Here is a 10,194-nt window from a genome sequence, read left to right on the forward strand (position 1 = left end):
TATTGAGATGTAACTCCCATAACCGTGCTGCTCATCCGAAGTCTACGCTTGGATGGTTTACACACTGACAGGGTTGTGCCACCACCACTGCAATCCATTTCGCAGCATTTCCTTTCTATAAAATGAAATCCAAACCCGGGAGCAGTGGCTCCCCATTCCTCCTCTCTGCTCAGCCCTGGGACAACCTCTAATCTACTTTCTGTGTCTATAGACTTGACTGTTCTGGACCTTTCATGCAAGGGACATCCTATGATATGTGACCTTTTGTGGCTGCCTTCTGTCACTTAGCATGATGTGGTAGCAAGTGTCAGTACTTCCTTCCTTTTTATCACCAAATAATATTCTACTGTGTGGATAAGAACATTTTATTTCTCCAAGCATTAGTTGATAGATATTTGGATTGTTTCCACTTTCTGGCTATTAGGAATAATGCTATGAACATTTATGTATACATTTTTGTGTGGACATATGTTTTCAGTTCTCTTGGCTCTATTCCTGGGAGTGGAGTTGCTGGGCTATATGGTAACTCTTACATTTCAAGGAACCATCAAAGACCTAATTTTAGCTATTTGGGAAAGAGGGAGGTGGGGCCAGGCCAAAAAGCAATCGAATACACCTGCAACAGCACAGGATAAATTACCTCCCAGGTGTTGACACAGAGCCTTCTGTACAGAAAGCCTACTCTATGGAGACCTACAACAGGAATTGCTCACTAGGCTGAGAGGAATAAGATGCAGCTCAGGGAGGGCTCAGTCCAGTGAGGACATCCTCCTCCCAGCTAGAGGGAGACAGACATCCCAGCTGTCACCCTTTCACACAGAGAGGGCAGAATTCCAAGGAACACCCAGCCATTGTGGGCTGGGGTGAGGGTTCTGGTGAAGGCATGGGGAGAGGGCGGCTTTACAGCTGAGATAATATTTATTTCCACCTCCAACAGACTTTGCAGCAGGCAGGCAGATCAGCATGGGTTAAAGCCCAGCCACGTGAGAGTGCTTGATGCACTTGGCTGTGGTGAAAGGAGGACAGAAGTTGGGGAGACAGGCCCAGGAGAGCAAACTGAAGCCCGACTTCGATGCCATGCTAGGGAGTTTGGACTGGAATCTTTAGGCCATGAGAGCCACCCCAGGACTTGGGGCTGGGCAGGGTGGTCAGCCCATGACCTGGAGCCAAGCCTTTGGAGGAGGGGAGGGAAGGAGGCCTGAAGATGGGGGTCTGGGTGGAGGCTGCCATCGGGAGAGAGATCAGGAAAACGTGGGGGCATAAGACCCTGGAGTGAGGGTGGGGAAAGGGAGGAGGAGGCAGATGGGAACCTCCATGGGACTGCCAGAAAGGTGGGAGCTAGTGAGGGAGAGGGACAGCCACCTCATGATATTTTTGCATGGCACTTTCTTCCCAGGGAGTCGTAAAGGTTTTAGTCTTCTTTTCCAGGGAGAAAGAGTGGCTATGACACCTGATAGCGCCCAGGGCATATACCGTTGCTAAATGCTGTAACTGTGGGTTTCTTCCAATTGAGCTACAATAAGAAAACAGTTTCAGATGAAAACTCAGATTAGTTTGGCTCCAACAAAGCCTTCACTATCCAACTCCATGGAGTGGGGTGGGGGTGCCCATTCTGTAACGGCTGCCCACTATGTGCTGTGGCACACACCACACTCCAACCCCACGCCCAGCCCCACAATTGCACACCCCTCCAGGCTCCTCCTAAATGGCTATTTAAGGGCCACCCTAGGGTGAGCAGAAGTGTGAAAAGGAAAGACATCTCCAGAAGCCATTCTTTTTCTTCCTTCTTTCCTTGTTTCTCTGTTTCTGTGCCTCTTCTTTCTGCTCCCCTGTTCGTTGGTAAGAACTCAGAACTCCAGCTGCCCAGTGTCTCTGCAGGACTTCTTACCAGGGTGGTGTCATTTCTCCTCCAGCACTGAGGCTCAGCACAGCCTTGGGGTTGCAGAAAGAGCCCCTGACTCAAGGGATCAGAGGAAAAAGCATTCCCTGAGGATGGATGGATGCAGAAAATCTGGGCTGGGGGCGACAGAGAAGCAACCTGAAGCACTTCCAGGATGCTGAAGTTCTTGTTAAGATTCAGAGCACACTTCATTACTTACCCTTGGGTTCAAGTTCGAGGTCAGAGAGGACTGCTAGTACAAAGGCTCTGAAGTGGAAGGGAGCACGATGAACTTGGTGAGGGTGAATAACGGGGGGCAGGTGTGGGGGCTGTTCCCGACTTTGATATTTTTGCATGGCACTTTCTTCCCAGGGAATCTGAATTTTTGGAATTAGCCCAGACTGCAGAGGTGGTCAGATGTCGGTGTAGCCCTGGTCCTCATCCAAGCGTTGCTCCTTATTGCCAGAGTGTGACAGGTTTGGCAGCCTGCAGTGACAAGAGGGCCAAGCCTGAGCTGCGGGCACAAAGACTATCCTGGTCTTCTCTGTGCCGTCTGCTCCAGGGACCTACCAGCATTACAGCCCTGGTTCACGTTTATGTTCAGTTTTGCCCACATCCTCTTGGGAATTGGATCTTTTCGTAATTCTACAACATTGTGAAATGTTTAGACATCAGGAAACCTAAGGGAGTTGACATACAATTAGATAATAATAGTACATTTAAAAATAGCTGATGGATTCGCATTACTTTTCTCTTAGTTGATGGTTAAAATCCCCATAAAAACTGCAGGGTTAGATTTCTCTGACTCATCTGTAAGTGGTTTCTGATAGTTTTAAATAAGGATTAACCGCATCAAAGCTGGAATGAATACAAGCTTCTGATCCAAAATAGATCTTTAGTCTAATTTCATCCAGGTTAGCATTGCAGAGCCAGGAGCGAATTGAATTAATGTTGTGAGCTTTAAACGTTATTAACAATAGCGGAGTGCATGGTGACAGTCCCGGCCCCCGCAAATGGTGTCCTGTGTCCTCCTTTGCAGTGTGACTTTGCCGCTCTTCCCTAAATCAAAAGGTGACACCTGTTTCTCCATCCCTTGACTCTGGGCTGGCCTCCTGACTTGCTTTGACCAATAGAATGCAGTAGAAGTGACACTGCACAACCTCGGAGACTATGCCTTCAGAGGTATTGTAACTGTCATTTCCAATGTCTTGAAACAGCCAGAGACCATGTGGAGAGAGAAGCTCCACCGGCAGCCCAAACAAGGTCCCGGGATGTGAACGAGGCCACCCTTGACTCCAGCCTCAGCATCTCCACCAGCGGTTGGACCCCGGGAGACCAGGAGAAACTTGGGAAACAATACCTTGTTGCTTTAAGCCACTAAATTTTAGGGACATTTGTTACACACAAGAGATAAGAAATACAACTTGTATCCCAAATGGTGGTGGAATGGAATCCTTTTCCTATAAAAATAGAGCTCATTCCTAAAAACAAATGAGACATTTCCCCACTTTCTGGAACGATAAGGTAGAGTTTTCACCTTTGAAAGAAAGCAAGAAAGCAGAGTTGTTCAAGAAAATCTGCGTGTTTCAGTTTGAATGCCAAAATATAATAATGTTTATCCATTTTTCTTTCACAGCAGCTCTCCCGGAACTAGGAGACCCTGTGTCTCTCATTCTGACATCAGGATCTGTCTCACTCGCAGGAATTTAAATTAAAATGCAGGGACTTCCCTGGTGGTCCAGTGGTAAAGAATCCGCCTTGCAGTGTGGGGGATAAAGGTTCCATCCCTGGTTGGGGAACTAAGATCCCACATTGGGGGGGGGGAGGGGCAGCTAAGCCTGCGGGGCCACAACTGTTGAGCGCCCTGGAAACCTCGCCCCACAAATAGAAGCTCTTGCGCCTTAATGAAAGGTCCTGCATGCCTCAAGGAAGATTCCACGTGCCGCAACTAAGACCTGACAGCCAAATAAATAAATAAAATATTTTTTAAAAATTAAAATTCATCTCCCAATACCAGGTTCATTTGCCACGTGCAGAGCAAGACAAATGCTGAGCTGCGGAGGTTTGCGGCAGAGAAAGGATTCATTCAGGAGGCAGCCAGGGGAGGAGATGGGAGGACAAGTCTCAGATCCACCTCCCCAAGGTGAGGGGCTTGAGAGTTTTATGGGATAAAGAAGCAGGGTGGCCTGAGGTGTGGGCAGAGAGGCTCAAAGACAAGAAACAGGTGAAGTAATCGGTGTTCTATGAAGGTGTATCTGAGTCACGTGCTTCTTTACGGGATGCATGTTCAGAGAAGGGCAGCGTTAGCCTGATCTACAGGTGGAGCTCCTGGCCCTCTGACACTCATAGTTTCCTCTTTTCACTCGCAGGCTCAGCTGGAGGGTCAGTGGTCCCAACCAGTCTTAACTGGTTCGAATTTGGAGAGGTGTCCAGTTCCTGAAAAACAACTTAAGCAACCGTTACCATAGCAACCCCATTGGTCCGAGGTGTCATCTACGGGGGCGTGAAAGGAGTCTTGTGATACATTGCCTAAACTACAGGAAGCTTGGAGGGAATGCAATTTGCAAGAACCATTAAAGTGAGCACAGCTGGTGAAGACAGGTTACAGAATGTTGTTTATTAAGCAAGTTATAGTTGGAGGGATATAAGTGAAGACTGCTGCCCTCAATTTCAGGAAGGAACTCTTTGCTCTTTCACTGAAAAAGAAACACATGATGACAATACTCCTTTCACGGGGTTCTCTTGAAATTAAGGACTTTGATAACAGGATTTATTCCCTTGCTCACCAGAACACTGGGCAACAAATACCTAGAGAAAAAGATCTAGGTAAGGAATTACTGTTTGTACTTTTTTTATATTTGTCTCTTTACATGTTTTAAATTATTTTGAATATACATACTGTAAAATACACGTTTGATTTTGGTACACAGCTCTGTGCATTTTAAAACATACGCATAGCTATGTGTATCCACCACAATCAGAATTAAGAACATTTCCAACACTCCAACACTCGCATGGTGTTTTGTTGTCAAATCCTCTCCCAGTCCCCCGCCGCTGGCCGCCGCTGGCCTGTTCTCCCTTCCTACGGTTTTGCTTTTCCAGCATGTTGTGTGATGGAATCATGTACTATGTAACTTTCTGAGACTGTCCTCTTTCACTCACCCACTCATGTTTTTGAGTGCGCAATATTGTGATTTATGTATATTTGGCCACTCGGATAAGCAGATATAAATTTCTCATGTATATATTTGGCCTTCTTCCATAGTTCCTGGCTCCCCAAATCCTTGGAACTTCCCGAGTGATGAGAGCAAGTGTATAATATTTGGTCTGTTATCCTCAGTTCCTGAAATTCTTCAGGGAAGGTGACTTTTGAATCCCACCCAAGGTTGGGCCTTGATGCCAGGAGAGCCAGTCAAGGGATTAGAAGTTTGGAACATTCCTCACCAGCATCCCCCAAACTTCCAGCATGGAGAGGGGGCTGGAGGTTCAACCAATAGCCAACGGCCAGTGGTTTAATCCATCATGCCTGTGTAATGAGGCCTCCATAAAAAGGACAGGATGCAGAGAGCTTTGGGGTGCGTGAACACGTGCAGGCTGGGCAGAGTGCCTGGAGCATGGAAACTCTGTGTCTTCCCCATGCCTTGCCCTCTGTGTCTCCATCTGACTGGTGATTCCTAATAAGCCAGTAATCTTGAGAGTAAATGGGTTTTCCTGAGTTCTGTGAGCTGCTCTAGCAAATTAATGGAACCCAAGGAGGGGCGTCATGGGAACCCTGACTTATAGCCAGGTGTTCAGAAGTACAGGATGCAACCTGGACTTGGGGTTGGCAGCCTGAATTGGAGGGGGTCATGGGAACCTCCAATTTGTAGCCAGTTGGTCAGAAGCACACGTTTCTATGGCATCTGAAGTGGAGAGTGGTCTTGTGGGACTGAGCCCTTTACCTGTGGAGTCTGGTTCGATCTCCAGGCAGACTGAGCTGAATTCTCGGACACCCCACTGGCGCCCAAGAATTGCTAGTTGATGTGGGGAAGCATCCGTGCACCCACACCTTGGAACTGGGTCCAGGAACCTTTTGCAAGGTGTGTAAGTGATTTGTTCCTTTTTTTATGTGAGTGGTATTGTTGTATAAGCATACTATTATTTATGTGTTCACTCATGGAAGATATTTAATGGGTTTTTACCAGTTTTGGGCAATTATGAGTAGAGCTGCTATCAGTGTCTCTTTATTTAAATTCATTAACTGTAATTCTGTTTATTTCAAAACTACTTTATCAGCAGAAATATTAAACTGTAGTTTATGATACTTTAATTTTATTTAAAGTGTTTATTCTAGTAATTTGGGGGGTAAATTAACATTTCTCTTGCATTCACTTTTATTACATACATATAGTTTATTAAATAACTACAAGAAGCAAAGCTTAAGTTCTCTTAATCCTTTCAATATGCCAAATCAACCTAGTAAGACTCCATCCTTGAATCACAAGTCAAAATTAACTATTTAGTTACACATTTTAAATTGGTGATAAATGGCTGACCTTCTAATTAGTCAGATTCTCTAATATATTCCAAGAACATAAAATGCCAAATACGCACAAATCCTACCTAACAAATTTCATGTTAATACTATGGCTTTGACTTTCATAAAGTTTTGATATTTAATTCTAAATCTTCCCCTATTAAAAGGTATTTACCCAGAGGAGAGGACAGTTACCATTCTAGTTTACTGAGGTTACTCAGGCCAGGGGCTTCGGACAAACGTGAGCCCTGATGCTGCAGATGTTTAGAATGGAATAGAAACCTCTCTGCCTGACAGTCATGCCCAGCCCTTTCTACAACTGTTTTGTCGATAATTCAATACACTTGACCCTTGAACAACGTGGGGGTTAGGGGTGCCAGCCTCACTACCCCCGCCAACCCTCCATTAAAAATCTGCAAACTGGTAAATGACTCAACCAAGGGCAGGAAGCTGAAACAGTGGGTAGAATCAGAACTCAAGCGCTAGTTCTTTTGCTTTCACATATTGTGATCCCTAATGGAATATAAACTTCCCCACACTTCGTTGTACCACGTGGTACAAGATTTTTAGTAAAGGAACCAAGTGATCAAACTCCACGACTCACAGTGGGACACCTAACATTATGTTCCTCCTGATGTCCTAGAACATGAAGTTCTTCAAACGACCTATGAAGGCACTTGCCAAAAATGTTTAACCTGGATCTCATCAACCCTCTAAACTTACCTTCCAGTTCACAGGAAGTACAGGGGAGGGTAGTTAAATGGACACGGTATTAGTTAGCTCTTGCTGAGTAACTACCCCAGACCTGAGCTGCTTAAACAACAGTGAACAGTATCTCACACAGTGGCCCAAGATAAAGCAAGGAAAAAGCCACAATGTCTCGTATGACCTAGTCTCAGAAGGCACAAGCTGTCACTTTTGCCGTATTTGATTTATTAAAAGGCAGCCAATAAGGATAGCCCACACTCAAGGGGAAGTTCTGTTTTTTTTTTTTTAAGATTTATTATTTATTTATTTATTTTTTGGCTGCGCTGGATCTTCATTGCTGCGAGTAGGCTTTGTTAGTTGTGGTGGGCAAGGGCTACTCTTTGTTGTGGTGCGAGGGCTTCTGTGGTGGCTTCTCTTGTTGGGGAGCAGGGCTCTAGAGCGCAGGCTCAGCAGTTGTAGCTCGTGGGCTTAGTTGCTCCAGGGCATGTGGGATCTTCCCACACCAAGGTTCAAACCTGTGTCCCCTGCATTGGCAGGCAGATTCTTAACCACTGCATCAGCAGGGAAGTCCGGAAGTTCTCTCTTTTGAATGGGAGAATCAAAGAATTGGTGAACATATTTTAAAATCACCACTGGGGTTATTTTAATTTAAAAAACATAAAGAAACCAGAAGCAAGGTGTGAATCCTGTTTGGATCCTGGTTTTTTTTAAAAGTCATAAAAGTCATTTAAAAAAATTTTTTTTGAAATACTTAATTTTACTTTTTAAAAACAGAAATATTTTAGAGAGGTAAAGAGAGTAGATAACTACCATAGTTTATAACTTTTGGGGGGGGGGTATAGTTTTACAGTGCTGTGTTAGTTTTTACTGTACAGCGAAGTGGAGTTCCCTGTGCTATGCAGCAGGTTCTTATTATCTATTTTATACATATTAGCATATATATGGCAATCCCAATCTCCCAGTTATCCCACACCACCCACCCCCCTGCCCCACTTTCCCCCTTTGGTGTCCATATGTTTGTTTTCTACATCTGTGTCTCTATTTCTGCCTTGCAAACCGGTTCATTTGTACCAGTTTTCTAAATTCCACATATATACATTAATATATATTTGTTTCTCTCTTTCTGACTTCCTTCACTCTGTATGACAGTCTCTAGGTCCATCCGCATCTCCACAAATGACCCAATTTCGTTCCTTTTTGTGGCTGAGTAATATTCCATTGTACAAGTATATATGTACCACATCTTCTTTATCTATTCGTCTGTTGATGGACATTTAAGTTGCTTCCATGTCCTGGTTATTGTAAATAGTGCTGCAGTGAACATTGGGGTGCACGTGTCTTTTTGAATTATGGTTTTCTCAGGGTATATGCCCAGTAGTGGGGTTGCTGGGTCATATGGTAATTCTATAAAAAGTCATAACATTCATTTGAGGACAATCATACTTAATGAGATAAGGCAGAAAAAGATAAATACTGTATGCTATCACTTATACGTGGAATCTAAAAAATAAAAGAAACTAGTGAATATGACAAAAAAGAAACAGACTCGCAGATATAGAGAACAAACTAGTCGTTGCCAGTGGGGAGAGGGAAGAGGGAGGGGCAAGACAGAGGAAGGGGATAGCGAGGTACAAGCTACTACGTATAAAATAAATAAGCTACAAAGATATATTGTGCAGCACAGGGAATATAACCAATATTTTATAATAAGTGTAAACAGAGTATAATCTTTGAAAATTGTCAGTCACTATGTTGTACACCTGAAATGTAAGTAATATTGTAAGTCGACTTTAGCTCAATTTAAAAAAAGTAAGACACAATGATATGTTGTCTAGAAAAACTCACTTTAGGTATAAGAAACAGAGATGGTTGAAAGTAATGGGAGGGAATATATATGCCTTGCTCATATAAGCTTAAAAAAGCTGGTACTGCTGTATTAATATTACTCAAGTAGACTTCAAGACAAAGAGTTTTGTTGGAGATAGAGACCTATTTCATTATGGTCAAAAGATTGTCAACAGAAAACCAGAAAAATCCTAAGTGTGTGTGCATCTACTAAAAAGAGCTTCCAATACAAGAAGTAAACATGGACAGGATTGAAAGGGGAAATAAATCCACAGTGAGACTGAGACGAACATCCTTTTCTCAGGGTGTTTATCTGCTGAAAAAAAGAAGTAAACAAAAATTAGTAAAGGTATAAAAGATTTGAATAGCATTATTGACCAGTTTGATCTAACAAACATTTATAGATTGCAAAAAGAAAAAGAAAAAAAAAAAAAGAAAAAAGCCATAAAAGCCATTTTGAGAACAATTGGAAAACTTGAATATGAAATAAATATTAGGTGAGTTAGGGAATTATTAATAATTTTCATAGAGCTCACAGTGGCATTGTGGTGATGTGGAAGAAGATTTTTATTCTTAGAGAAGCACACAGAAGTATTTAGCGATGAAATGTCATGATGTCTGCAACTTACTTTTAAACAGATCTGAAAAAAAGAACGATAAAGCAAATGAGACAAAGTATTAACACTTGAATCTCAGTAGAGAGTATAAATGTATTCACTGTACTAATTCTTGACTTTTTCATACTTACAAAATTTTTCAAAATAAAAATAGTTAAATATATGAGGATAGTTTGGTGTCAAATTAGGAATGATATTCTCAAATTCAAGGCTGAGGAATTAGGTTGTCATCTTTGGTTTGCCAGAAGGAAAAGGAGACCCTCTACTTTTAAGTAAATGCTCTTTCTTGGTCTAATATTCCTGGTAATGGGTACCACATTAGCTTCAAGGAACTCTTCCTGAATGAGACACAGGAAGAGATACCTGGTGTATGTGTGGGGCTCCCTCTGCAAAACCAGGCAACAAAGCCACTTTGAAGACATTAAAGACACACAGGAGAAGCAGAGCCAAGCAGAAATTGGTGTCAAGGAGAAAAGCCAGGGTATCTTACAGAAAGCAGAATTTCCAGGGCCTTCCATGGAAGTCTAAGAAGGAAGAAGGGCGGAGGTGAGGAGGTGGAAAGAGAGCCCCCTCAGACTTCCAGCGCAGGATTTCAAAGAAACCAAGACTCCTCTGTAAGGCACTAAGAG

This window comes from Hippopotamus amphibius, chromosome 15, assembly GCF_030028045.1.
Source record: "Hippopotamus amphibius kiboko isolate mHipAmp2 chromosome 15, mHipAmp2.hap2, whole genome shotgun sequence".
Taxonomy (NCBI): Eukaryota; Metazoa; Chordata; class Mammalia; order Artiodactyla; family Hippopotamidae; genus Hippopotamus; species Hippopotamus amphibius.